Raw genomic sequence first — 14135 nt, 5'->3', positions numbered from 1 at the left:
CTTGTAACAATTGTAAGTCGCCCTGGATAAGGGCGTCTGCTAAGAAATAAATAATAATAATAAAGTATCGATTTTAAAGACTGTTTACCTATTTCAAATAAACCTTATTTTATTCAGACGTAAATAGCTTTAATTTGCTACCTTATCTTACACCAGGTGAATAAACTCATTATATTTACTATATATATATATATATATATATATATATATATATATATATATATATATATATATATATATATATATATATATATATATATATATATATATATATATATATATATATATATATATATATATATATATATAGATAGATAGATAATGGTAAATTAGAGGAAATGGTCGTATGTACAGATAGACAACACGATAACAACTGCAGCACGGCGTTGAGGTGTGATTCTGTTTTTACCTCAACACATTCCATGAGGTCATCGAGTCATTTTAGTGTTACCAGACCCTGAAATGAATCGATTTATAGATAACGACTCGAGCAACGACCAAGGATGGACGCTGCCAAACGCTTTATTATACTGATCCTCGCTTTGGAAACAGGTAAAGCAAATCCTTCTGAAATTCAATAACATCTATTTCGATAATAACGCGCCACATGGTCCTATTTCAGAGTCTTTAACCAAGTAACCAAATTAGAAACACCCCGATGAACGCGCGTAAGCACAGGGTTACTTATCGTTCTGTTTTTCTTTTGTTATTCAGTGTTTTCTCTCCTTTCAAAATGTCTGAAGAGAACGGTTTAAAAATATGACATTCTATTTAAAGTTTATGATAAATACACACATACATAAATAACGCGTTGGTGTGTTTTATAACTTTCTCTTTATAATCTAAATCTTGAATGCACGAGAAAATACGCCATGTACTTACATATATTTAGTATACTATTATCAAATGTAACCTGTAACGGTTTTCCTAATATATGCACGTCTCATATCAAAATACATTTGGAAAATATATTCTACAATATATCTGATGCATGGAAATGCATGGACTTTACCAAAAATACAGCTACAATAAAACTTAAAATATATTTTCATATATTACTTGGGGTTCTAATTTTGGGGTTTTATTTATTTTTAAACTGTTTACGAAAAACCGAGTGACAAGTTAAATATATATACAAGAACAAAAACGGTATTAATCTGTTTTAAATCCCGCGCATATTTGAGTGTGATCTGGTTACATTTATCATATGAAAGACTAAAACCGAAGCTTTCCGTGTTAATATACTTCAATTAAATTCCACAATTTCTATTGTTACAATACAGATCCATCGGTTATAGGAAAATGTAGGCTAATTGATTTAGAAGCAGTAGCGGTTTTAGCACGCAGCCCATGCAATCGTGACTCTTACTATAATATATGCAATGCAGTTGTGCTCAAGTTTATGTGCAGCATAATCACGGTTTAAACTAAAAACAGTAAAACATTTAAAAATGAACAAAAAGGTTCATTTCTATAAATGTCTCCGTGACACTTATTTTTTGCGATTGATGTAGTAACATAACAATACATTTAATAGTGTCGTTGCCCTGTTTGAAAGCGCAGGATTACTGATAAGAATAGAGAATAGGGGCCTTGCTTGCTCCTCTCGATGCCAAAGTGCATTTTCGGTGCAAGTAAAGTCAAACGTGTTATAATAGACAACGTTTAACTTTAAGGATTTTTTTTTTTTAAAGTTTAAGTCATCCTATTTATAAATTCAGCGTATTGCAAACTCACATTAATAAACACACACATTGTGTGTGTGTATATATATATATATATATATATATATATATATATATATATATATATATATATATATATATATATATATATATATATATGTGTGTGTGTGTGTGTGTGTGTGTGTGTGTGTGTGTGTGTTAACGTTCATGATTTTTATATTTAATACGTACATATTTCACAATTAGAACATGTTTTGATATGGAAAATATTTTGAAAGCGCACATTGTCTTTGAACATTACCTGCGTTTCATTTGAAACGCGTTTTAATACATTGTATTTTATGAAAGTATGGTAGGACCCCTCTGTCACAGTCTTGGTCGTATCTTGTATCCACTCTTCCTTCATTTCAACTCCTCTCCACTCACGGAGGTGTGTAGCTTGATCGCGGACACATTCCTCATAAGCTTGAAGGATTGAGCATGTCTCTCTTTTGACATTATCAAAATGTGGAATAAACACAGACATTAACATACAGTTGTGTCAAATGTAACAATCGCAGAGATTGGAAGACAAGAGCAATATATTGTAATTATACTTTAGTTACCGAACCAGTAACAGGATTGTAGTGTATTGTCATGCAATGGGCTCGCTGGTTTCGCGGCACATACCGAATAATTGATTCAATAGCACTATGGTCACGCTGTTTAAGAAATGGATGAGAATTGTAATGTGAAAGAGTTTCTATTACAGCTATAATCTTCTGCGTGAATGGAACTATCCGTTTACTCCAAAGCTTACATGTTGCAGTGTATTTGCAGTGTTTTTGTAAAATAGTATTTCCCACTGTATCGAGCCAGTGTTCCACTCTATACTGTAATCAAATGTGTACTCTACATTAACATTGGAACTGGGGGTCAAATAACAAAAAACTATGATCACTGTGTTCTGTTATTTCATTTTAAAAACAGGCAACACGTGTGATGAATAGAACTTGATTTTTGTAATTGTATGTTCTTAAAATGAAATAACAGTACACAGTGATCATAGTTTTTGTTATTTGACACTCTATAGCAGCGTCATAATTCACATTTCAGGGTAAGTTTACTGTAAATACATATTCCATTTTGGTGAAACAATATTTGTTTCGAGTTTTAAATATTACACAACGCGCACAATATTTAGCTCCATGATAATGTTTCTGAATCCCCACACGGTGCTTATGTGAAGTATTTACATTTCTCATATATTTCTCATACATTTTCTACAGCTTATATTTCTGTAGTGTTTGCCGAGGAGCTCCAGGTTTACCAGGAGCCAGAGGTCAATGCAACCGCGGGAGACAGGACGCGCCTTGGGTGCGCTTTCAACACCAGCAGCGGGCAGGTTGGAATCGGGTCCTTTATGTGGTACCGGGTCCGGAGCGATGGGAAGAGGAGCGAGGTTTCCAATGAAACACACTCAGCTGGAGTCGTCACATCGCATGAATTCAGGACGAACAAGGACGCTTCATTGTACTTGCTCCACCCTCATACCTATGACTCCGGCGTGTATTACTGCGAGGTAGAGCTGCTGTCAGCGGGGACAAGAACCGGGAACGGGTCGGTGCTGGCTGTTTACCCAAGAAGTAAAGGTAGGAGCTCCACTGCCTTCTACAGTTAGCTCATGGGCCATTGTATGCGGGACCAGAGCAAAAGGAAAGATATTATTGCATAAGAAACGTACGTGCTTTTATTTTGTATACGTTTTTAAGAAAATGAATCAAAATAAGCCAACTTTTCGGCTGCGCCTCGTTGACAAAGGAAAGAAAAAATTTTCATAAAATTTTTTTATGCATAAAAAAGAAAATCCATTTATTATTATTATTATTATTATTATTATTATTATTATTATTATTATTATTATTATTATTATTGTTGTCGTTGTTGCTGTCTTGTGAAAGTTAAGCGTGGCAAGTCCACTCACACAAGATTTGTTCTACATCAAATAAACACACACTATGCAGGTTGAAAACGCAGCTTTGTTTGCTATACTTACACTTTTAATTAGTGTCACATTACATACGATGGACGGTGCTCTCGTTTTGGTACCTTTTATATCCAAATGAACACAAATTCAGAATATATAAAGATACCGTGAAACCTGCATTAATCGCTCACAAATAAACCCAAAATTCTGTACAGTGCGCTTACAGTTTATTTCCCAAGGCAAATTAGTTCTCTGCTTGATCACTCCAGCGTTTATTTCCCGCAATCTGTAAAAAAAAAAAAAAATAAAACCTGTTCACAACTTTCTTCCGTTTTTTTCAGAAAACCAGGACAGTGGGTCTTCTGCACACGGGTTTGATCCCGCATTGCTGCCGTGGAATATTAGACTGAGCTGCCTCTTCATTTTCTTCGCTGTGGTGTCGCTGTGCTTATTTAAAGCAAAACAGGGTGCGTGGTATTTTTTTTTTATTTATTTATTTTTACCGGTACGGATATTAATTTACACATTTCAACCATAATATGTATCGCAATAGTTCAGCATTATTGAATCATTGTAGTAGAATATTGTAAAAAAAGGTATTATTATGATGTATTATTAAATACACCTTATGCCCTTTCCGTTCTTTGGGTCCCACACACTGAACCAGAGGATACTGGGGTTCAGTATGAAACCAGAGAGCTTTAAATAGAGCTTTCCCTTTATATGCGTTACATACAGGACGCATCGTGATAAGAATGGCGCTTCATCTAAACAAAACGAGGCACCGGAGGCCGAAAGAGCAACATGGGTTAGATCGCAAAGACAAAGTGCGTGTAATGGGATCTCTTAGAGAATGCGCCATGCGGGCCAACGCTATAAAGCCCATTGCTATTTAACTTATATTAGATTGTATTAAACATAATATGGCCCAGTACCTTTATACAATGCACATTGCTGTATGGCGTATACGATATCTTACCACCCTCATCATATATCCTCAAAGCTATTTACTAGAAATCACCGTAAAAACAATTACAGTTCTAATGGCTGTTTTTGTTCACAGTAAAAATAAACTATATCAAAACATATTGGTCGGAAAATACCTACAAATATACTTTACCATCATATATTTGAATGTAATGTTATTACAAATAGGCTATACGGGTATTCTAAATGAATGTGTGTGTGTGTGTGTTTTTAACAGTGTTTCCTTCTATCTTAAAAGCTGATGTATGTTTCTGTGTTTTGCAGTTGAGAGACTTCATGAGATGCAAAAGGAGTTAGCCAAGGTAAGAGTTTAAAAAACGGACAGTGCAGTCTGCGTAGGATTAGATCCGAACGCTAATAATATTTCAATACATGTATAGGATAGGATATTAATATTATCTTTTGTATTACGTAACTTTTTAAAATTGGATTTAGCATTCTTGCTTCTTTGTATCGTGTCTACGAATGAAGTCATACTGTATTTTCTGCGGTTTTATTTAGACGCAATGTTTATAGAACAGGTCAACGGGTCAGGCATTAGTTTGCCACAGCTGGGCTTCTACAGACAGAGACACTGTCTGGTAACGGACGGACAGACAGACAGGCAGGCGGAATGTTTGTAAAGTGAAGGTTTTTTTTCTTTGTCTTGCAGGCTCACAGATCAAGACGACATCGCCGTTCTCTGCATTAATTCTGGATTGAAAACAATTCTATACCAATCTGGCACCTAAATGTCGTCTGCTGTGTGACCCGCGAGAGGAAAACGCATCGCGCAGTTTATTACACAAGGGACACAAACTAGTTTAACAGCATGCATTAACACCGTGTGTGCGGGTGCTGCTTTGATAATATTTCTTAAATATATAATAAAGTGACGTTCATCAGTGGAGCTAAACTTGTTGTATGTTTTATCTGATATGTTGTGTCTTTATGCATAGTTTGTAACTGGAATATAGTAAAAAATAAAAATAAAAAAAAAAAGATAATAAAGCGTGTGAATGTTTGTGTTTTTTGGTTGTCTATGCTGCCACCTTGTGTCGCTGTGGCAATACTACATTCTTTGACTGTTCTGCTGCTGTCTAATTATAATATAATTCATTACCTTTGGACACAATAAGACTTATATTTTAGTAAAGAAAACTATTGAACATACTTACTGACACTCCTTATCTTGTTTTAAAGAATAAAAAACGTCAAATGTAACTTCAATTATTTTAAACTTTTTTTTTTAAATATATAATTGCAATCAGTTTTGATGCATGTTAAAAAAAAAAAGAGATTTCGTATTCGTAATTATTTATAATCTGGATAAATGTAATCCACATTACACGCTTTGAAAAACCGGCCCCAGGAGTTTTCATTAATTTTCTCTATGTCTGTCTTAACACTGCTCTGATGCTTTTGAATCTACGTGGAGATCTTAACACGCTTCCACGTTCCAGTCAAGTCACGTGACAATAAGAACTGTAAACTCTGATGGCCCCGCCTACTCTACAATTGAGAGACAGTGCAGGCAGCTTTACAGTAATTGTAGCTAACACAATACTAACATTTCAACCAGCATGCACATCCATTCATTATACAGGTCTCTGATGCGCGGTTCTGAATGAAACACATGCTTTTGCAAACATGTATCTTCATTTTAAAACATGATTATTTGGTACTACAGCTATGGCCAAAAGTTTTGCATCACCTAGAATTAAATAAACTAAAAATAAAATAAAAACCACTATATGAACATAATTCAGAGCAGGTCTTCCAAATCCTGGTCCTGGGGACCCCCTGTGTCTGCTGGTTTTCATTCCAGCCAAGCTCTCAATTACTGAACTAGACCCTTCATTGAACTGACCATTTGCTTAATTAGACCTTTTTATTTGTTTTCAGCTCTTAAACAGTTACAGATTTCAAGTTAGCTAGAACATTTGATAAGTAACTTGAACTGCAACTGTTTAAAAAACAAGTAAAAGGTCTAATTAAGAGTTAATTATTTAGAGCTTTCATTAACATAATATTTAACCCAACTGCTTCCCCTAATGACTGACATGCTTTGACCCAGAAGACACTGCTGGGGTGAAATGACCGAAGAAGTAAAGCAGGGAGAGCTTTATACTGAGAACCAGCGATCCAGAAGCATGTCAACTGAGAACCAGCGATCCAGAAGCATGTCAACTGAGAACCAGAGACCCAGAAGCATGTCAACTGAGAACCAGCAAGCCAGAAGCATGTCAACTGAGAACCAGAAGCATGTCAACTGAGAACCAGCGATCCAGAAGCATGGCAACTGAGAACCAGAAACATGTCAACTGAGAACCAGCGATCCAGAAGCATGTCAACTGAGAACCAGCGATCCAGAAGCATGTCAACTGAGAACCAGCGATCCAGAAGCATGTCAACTGAGAACCAGCGATCCAGAAGCATGTCAACTGAGAACCAGCGATCCAAAAGCATGTCAACTGAGAACCAGCGATCCAGAAGCATGTCAACTGAGAACCAGCGAGCCAGAAGCATGTCAACTGAGAACCAGAGATCCAGAAGCATGTCAACTGAGAACCAGCGATCCAGAAGCATGTCAACTGAGAACCAGCGATCCAGAAGCATGTCAACTGAGAACCAGCGAGCCAGAAACATGTCAACTGAGAATCAGCGATCCAGATGCATGTCAACTGAGAACCAGCGAGCCAGAAGCATGTCAACTGAGAACCAGCGAGCCAGAAGCATGTCAACTGAGAACCAGCGAGCCAGAAGAATTTCAACTGAGAACTTCTAGAGATCCAGAAGCATTTCAACTGAGAACCAGAGATCCAGAAGCACGTCAACTGAAAACTTCTAGAGATCCAGAAGCATTTCAACTGAGAACCAGCAAGCCAGAAGAATTTCAACTGAGAACTTCTAGAGATCCAGAAGCATTTCAACTGAGAACCAGAGATCCAGAAGCACGTCAACTGAAAACCAGCGAGCCAGAAGCATTTCAACTGAGAACTTCTTTACCCTCGTGTAGAAGAACCACATGTCATGTTTGCTATAAGATGTAAACTGCATAGTAAAAACCTGTCTAGTGAATACAACATATAGGAACTGATTCTGTTAACTACAACCACTTTAAATCAAGATTTGACCTCTCCAAAAAACACTCTACATCCAAATGATCTGGGTTAGTCCATCTGGACTCTGTTAGAGTTACTAGTCAGTGCCCCATTTAAAATACCGTACTATAAAAAAGCAATACCGCAAAAATATACAGAGCCTAAAATTACACAGGGCAAGAAAACTGCATACAGAACAGCAGAGCAGTAAACAGCAAGGGTCTTAGTGAAAAACAAAGAAGGACTTCAACTCAATTTTAAAAGTGAACCACAACGTGAAATTTTAATGTAGTGTAAAAAAAACCAAGGTTTCACAGTGATTTGAGAGTCAATTTCACACATTATTTGGTTAAACTGTGGTCTAAGAAGTGTTCTTTGTATTTTTTCATACATTAAAATTGTTATTAGTATACAGATAATGATAACACTGTCAGATGCGTTCGCATCCCCCATTTCAGAACAGCATATGTTGATTAGCTGGATTTGTAGCTCCCTGACCAAACGTCTAGAAGCTGGTTTGTAGTGTATAACAGCACAAGATAACTCCATTTGGGATTGATGGATAAACTGGTTAAAAACACCAATGAATCAGTCAAAATGTGCAGTGATGTTAAAATCGATAGGCAGCGATAAATGAGTGGAAAGACCCACAGCAATGATAAGTGTGCTAAACAAGATTATTAAAAGCCTTTGTGGAGAGTCTTCATCTTGCATTCTGTACCATGGTGAGGAAACCACTGGCTTTCTTTCATGCATCTATAGATTTTCTTTGGAAAAAGATGGGACGACATGCAGAAAAAAATGCAGGACATTTTTTAAACCCTTAAAGACTCCAAGATTCCAACCATAAAAATAAAAAGTCATACTCTTTCACAGCTATCCACTCCAGGCTGTTTGTAACAGGTGTAACGGCATTGATGTGCACAGTGGTTTTAAATAAAGGCTCCAGTGTCAGAAACAGACCCTTATTACCGAATAATTGATTCAGTAGCGCTGTGGTCCCGCTGTTTAAGAAATGGATGACAATTGTAAGGTGAAAGAGTTTCTATTGCATCTATAGTCTTCTGCGTGAATGGAACTATCCATTTACTCCAAAGCTGAGTGAATATTTTGCAGTGTATTTGCAGTATATTTTTTAAATGGCATGTCCCATTGTATCGATCTATACTGTAATCAAATGTGTATTTTACATTAACGTTGGAATTTGGGTCACTATCCTAGCGCCTTTAAAAACAGGCAACACGTGTGATGAATAGAACTTGATTTTTGTAATTGTATGTTCTTAAAATGAAATAACAGTACACAGTGAGCATAGTTTTTGTTATTTGACACTCTATAGCAGCGTCATAATTCACAGTTCAGGGTAAGTTTACTGTAAATACATATTCCATTTTGGTGAAACAATATTTGTTTCGAGTTTTAAATATTACACAACACGCACAATATTTAGCTCCATGATAATGTTTCTGAATCCCCACACGGTGCTTATGTGAAGTATTTACATTTCTCATATATTTCTCATACATTTTCTACAGCTTATATTTCTGTAGTGTTTGCTGAGGAGCTCCAGGTTTATCAGGAGCCAGAGGTCAATGCAACCGTGGGAGACAGGACGCGCCTTGGGTGCGCTTTCAACACCAGCAGCGGGCAGGTTGGAATCGGGTCCTTTAAGTGGTACCGGGTCCGGAGCGACGGGAAGAGGAGCGAGGTTTCCAATGAAACACACCCAGCTGGAGTCGTCACATCGCATGAATTCAGGACGAACAAGGACGCTTCATTGTACTTGCTCCATCCTCAAAAATATGACTCCGGCGTGTATTACTGCGAGGTAGAGCTGCTGTCAGCGGGGAGAAGAACCGGGAACGGGACGGTGCTGGCTGTTTACCAAAGAAGTAAAGGTAGGAACTCCACTGCCTTCTACAGTTAGCTCATGGACCATTGTATGCGGGACCAGAGCAAAAGTAAAGTTATTATTACACAAGAAACGTACGTGCTTTTATTTTGTATACGTTTTTAAGAAAATGAATCAAAATAAGCCAACTTTTCGGCTGCGCCTCGGTGACAAAGGAAAGGAAAAACAAACATGGCGTTTTTTATGCATAAAAAAAGAAAATCCATTATTTATTATTATTATTATTATTATTATTATTATTATTATTGTTGTCGTTGTTGCTGTCTTGTGAAAGTTAAGCGTGGCAAGTCCACTCACACAAGATTTGTTCTACATCAAATAAACACACACTATGCAGGTTGAAAACGCAGCTTTGTTTGCTATACTTACACTTTTAATTAGTGTCACATTACATACGATGGACGGTGCTCTCGTTTTGGTACCTTTTATATCCAAATGAACACAAATTCAGAATATATAAATATACCGTGAAACCTGCATTAATCGCCCACAAATACACCCCAAATTCTGTACAGTGCGCTTACAGTTTATTTCCCAAGGCAAATTAGTTCTCTGCTTGATCACTCCAGCGTTTATTTCCCGCAATCTGTAAAAAAAAAAAAAAAAAAAAACCTGTTCACAACTTTCTTCCCTTTTTTTCAGAAAACCAGGACAGTGGGTCTTCTGCACACGGGTTTGATCCCGCATTGCTGCCGTGGATTATTAGACTGAGCTGCCTCTTCATTTTCTTCGCTGTGGTGTCGCTGTGCTTATTTCAAGCAAAACAGGGTGCGTGGTATTTTTTTTTATTTATTTATTTTTACCGGTACGGATATTAATTTACACATTTCAACCATAATATGTATCGCAATAGTTCAGCATTATTGAATCATTGTAGTAGAATATTGTAAAAAAGGTATTATTATGATGTATTATTAAATACACCTTATGCCCTTTCCGTTCTTTGGGTCCCACACACTGAACCAGAGGATACTGGGGTTCAGTATGAAACCAGAGAGCTTTAAATAGAGCTTTCCCTTTATATGCGTTACATACAGGACGCATCGTGATAAGAATGGCGCTTCATCTAAACAAAACGAGGCACCGGAGGCCGAAAGAGCAACATGGGTTAGATCGCAAAGACAAAGTGCGTGTAATGGGATCTCTTAGAGAATGCGCCATGCGGGCCAACGCTATAAAGCCCATTGCTATTTAACTTATATTAGATTGTATTAAACATAATATGGCCCAGTACCTTTATACAATGCACATTGCTGTATGGCGTATACGATATCTTACCACCCTCATCATATATCCTCAAAGCTATTTACTAGAAATCACCGTAAAAACAATTACAGTTCTAATGGCTGTTTTTGTTCACAGTAAAAATAAACTATATCAAAACATATTGGTCGGAAAATACCTACAAATATACTTTACCATCATATATTTGAATGTAATGTTATTACAAATAGGCTATACGGGTATTCTAAATGAATGTGTGTGTGTGTGTGTTTTTAACAGTGTTTCCTTCTATCTTAAAAGCTGATGTATGTTTCTGTGTTTTGCAGTTGAGAGACTTCATGAGATGCAAAAGGAGTTAGCCAAGGTAAGAGTTTAAAAAACGGACAGTGCAGTCTGCGTAGGATTAGATCCGAACGCTAATAATATTTCAATACATGTATAGGATATTAATATTATCTTTTGTATTACGTAACTTTTTAAAATTGGATTTAGCATTCTTGCTTCTTTGTATTGTGTCTACGAATGAAGTCATACTGTATTTTCTGCGGTTTTATTTAGACGCAATGTTTATAGAACAGGTCAACGGGTCAGGCATTAGTTTGCCACAGCTGGGCTTCTACAGACAGAGACACTGTCTGGTAACGGACGGACAGACAGACAGGCAGGCGGAATGTTTGTAAAGTGAAGGTTTTTTTTCTTTGTCTTGCAGGCTCACAGATCAAGACGACATCGCCGTTCTCTGCATTAATTCTGGATTGAAAACAATTCTATACCAATCTGGCACCTAAATGTCGTCTGCTGTGTGACCCGCGAGAGGAAAACGCATCGCGCAGTTTATTACACAAGGGACACAAACTAGTTTAACAGCATGCATTAACACCGTGTGTGCGGGTGCTGCTTTGATAATATTTCTTAAATATATAATAAAGTGACGTTCATCAGTGGAGCTAAACTTGTTGTATGTTTTATCTGATATGTTGTGTCTTTATGCATAGTTTGTAACTGGAATATAGTAAAAAATAAAAATAAAAAAAAAAAGATAATAAAGCGTGTGAATGTTTGTGTTTTTTGGTTGTCTATGCTGCCACCTTGTGTCGCTGTGGCAATACTACATTCTTTGACTGTTCTGCTGCTGTCTAATTATAATATAATTCATTACCTTTGGACACAATAAGACTTATATTTTAGTAAAGAAAACTATTGAACATACTTACTGACACTCCTTATCTTGTTTTAAAGAATAAAAAACGTCAAATGTAACTTCAATTATTTAAAACTTTTTTTTTTTAATATATAATTGCAATCAGTTTTGATGCATGTTAAAAAAAAAAATGAGATTTCGTATTCGTAATTATTTATAATCTGGATAAATGTAATCCACATTACACGCTTTGAAAAACCGGCCCCAGGAGTTTTCATTAATTTTCTCTATGTCTGTCTTAACACTGCTCTGATGCTTTTGAATCTACGTGGAGATCTTAACACGCTTCCACGTTCCAGTCAAGTCACGTGACAATAAGAACTGTAAACTCTGATGGCCCCGCCTACTCTACAATTGAGAGACAGTGCAGGCAGCTTTACAGTAATTGTAGCTAACACAATACTAACATTTCAACCAGCATGCACATCCATTCATTATACAGGTCTCTGATGCGCGGTTCTGAATGAAACACATGCTTTTGCAAACATGTATCTTCATTTTAAAACATGATTATTTGGTACTACAGCTATGGCCAAAAGTTTTGCATCACCTAGAATTAAATAAACTAAAAATAAAATAAAAACCACTATATGAACATAATTCAGAGCAGGTCTTCCAAATCCTGGTCCTGGGGACCCCCTGTGTCTGCTGGTTTTCATTCCAGCCAAGCTCTCAATTACTGAACTAGACCCTTCATTGAACTGACCATTTGCTTAATTAGACCTTTTTATTTGTTTTCAGCTCTTAAACAGTTACAGATTTCAAGTTAGCTAGAACATTTGATAAGTAACTTGAACTGCAACTGTTTAAAAAACAAGTAAAAGGTCTAATTAAGAGTTAATTATTTAGAGCTTTCATTAACATAATATTTAACCCAACTGCTTCCCCTAATGACTGACATGCTTTGACCCAGAAGACACTGCTGGGGTGAAATGACCGAAGAAGTAAAGCAGGGAGAGCTTTATACTGAGAACCAGCGATCCAGAAGCATGTCAACTGAGAACCAGCGATCCAGAAGCATGTCAACTGAGAACCAGAGACCCAGAAGCATGTCAACTGAGAACCAGCAAGCCAGAAGCATGTCAACTGAGAACCAGAAGCATGTCAACTGAGAACCAGCGATCCAGAAGCATGGCAACTGAGAACCAGAAACATGTCAACTGAGAACCAGCGATCCAGAAGCATGTCAACTGAGAACCAGCGATCCAGAAGCATGTCAACTGAGAACCAGCGATCCAGAAGCATGTCAACTGAGAACCAGCGATCCAGAAGCATGTCAACTGAGAACCAGCGAGCCAGAAGCATGTCAACTGAGAACCAGCGATCCAGAAGCATGTCAACTGAGAACCAGAAGCATGTCAACTGAGAACCAGCGAGCCAGAAGCATGTCAACTGAGAACCAGAAGCATGTCAACTGAGAACCAGCGATCCAGAAGCATGTCAACTGAGAACCAGCGATCCAGAAGCATGTCAACTGAGAACCAGCAAGCCAGAAGCATGTCAACTGAGACCCAGCGAGCCAGAAGCATGTCAACTGAGACCCAGCGAGCCAGAAGAATTTCAACTGAGAACTTCTAGAGATCCAGAAGCATTTCAACTGAGAACCAGCGAGCCAGAAGCATTTCAACTGAGAACCAGAGCGCCAGAAGCATTTCAACTGAGAACTTCTAGAGATCCAGAAGCATTTCAACTGAGAACCAGAGATCCAGAAGCATGTCAACTGAGAACTTCTTTACCCTAGTGTGGAAGAACCACATGTCATGTTTGCTATAAGATGTAAACTGCATAGTAAAAACCTGTCTAGTGAATACAACATATAGGAACTGATTCTGTTAACTACAACCACTTTAAATCAAGATTTGACCTCTCCAAAAAACACTCTACATCCAAATGATCTGGGTTAGTCCATCTGGACTCTGTTAGAGTTACTAGTCAGTGCCCCATTTAAAATACCGTACTATAAAAAAGCAATACCGCAAAAATATACAGAGCCTAAAATTACACAGGGCAAGAAAACTGCATACAGAACAGCAGAGCAGTAAACAGCAAGGGTCTTAGTGAAAAACAAAGAAGGACT

The sequence above is a fragment of the Acipenser ruthenus genome, chromosome 41 (genome assembly GCF_902713425.1).
Source record: "Acipenser ruthenus chromosome 41, fAciRut3.2 maternal haplotype, whole genome shotgun sequence".
Lineage (NCBI taxonomy): Eukaryota > Metazoa > Chordata > Actinopteri > Acipenseriformes > Acipenseridae > Acipenser > Acipenser ruthenus.
Note: the sequence above shows the minus strand (reverse complement) of the source record.